Consider the following 1,012-nt stretch of genomic DNA (forward strand, 5'->3'; position numbering starts at 1 on the left):
GTCGTCCTCCCTCTGGGACCCAGCCCCCTGGTTTCACCATCCACCATGCATTTGCCCCCACTTCACTCACACTGATGTATCTGCCCCGCCAGACAGTGCCTCGTGTGTGTGTGTGTGTGTGTGTGTGTGTGACCAGACAGTGCCTCGTGTGTGTGTGTTTGTGTGTCCCTGGAAGACAGCGAACACAAAGCTGAGCCTGTACTCAGTAAGAGGGACTTGAGTAAATGAATAAATGACACTGAGAACCACCAGCTGTGACTCAGAGCTGAAGCCTGAGCATTTCAAACTGAAGTGCAGGTTCTTAGAGGTCCCCCCACCCTCCAACCCCACCAGTAACTCCAAGAGTAACGTGTCCCCTCCAGCTCCCATCTGTCTGGCAGAGCTTGATGGACACAGAAGCCGGGAGGCCGAAGCAGCACAGCCTCCTCTGGCCGGGCAGGAGGAATTGGGGCACAGACCTCTCAACGAGAAGGTAGCCCACGAGAACATTTTCTTCTCCGCTCCTTCCTCACAGCTTTAAATGCCATCTCTGACAGTTGATGACTTGCAAATATCTATCCCCTGTCTGGTCCCCTTTGCTGAAATCCGGACCCAAATACCCAGCTGCTTCCCTAGACATCTGCAAGTCTAGTAGGCACCTCAATCTGAACGTCCTCCTAGCCAACCTTCTGCCTACCCAGCCATACCTGTGGCCCTCCCAAAGCCCTCTCTTTCTCATTAAACAGTAACACTACCTTTCTACCTGCCAAGCTGTGAGGGTTACTTTATGTGTCACCTTGACTAGACCATGTTGCCCAGATAAATGGTCAACCATTATTCTGAATATTTCTGTGAGGATGTGCTTTGGATGAGGTTAACATTTAAATTAAAGGAAAGCGAATTGCCCAACCTAATGTGGGTGGGCCTCATCCAATCAGTTGAAGAACAGAATAGAACAAAAAGACTGAGTATGAGGAAACTTCACCTGCCTGATGGCTTGAGTTAGGACAATGGTTTTCCCCTGCCTTCCAAA

This window comes from Pteropus alecto, unplaced genomic scaffold (genome assembly GCF_000325575.1).
Source record: "Pteropus alecto unplaced genomic scaffold, ASM32557v1 scaffold61, whole genome shotgun sequence".
NCBI classification, from domain to species: Eukaryota; Metazoa; Chordata; class Mammalia; order Chiroptera; family Pteropodidae; genus Pteropus; species Pteropus alecto.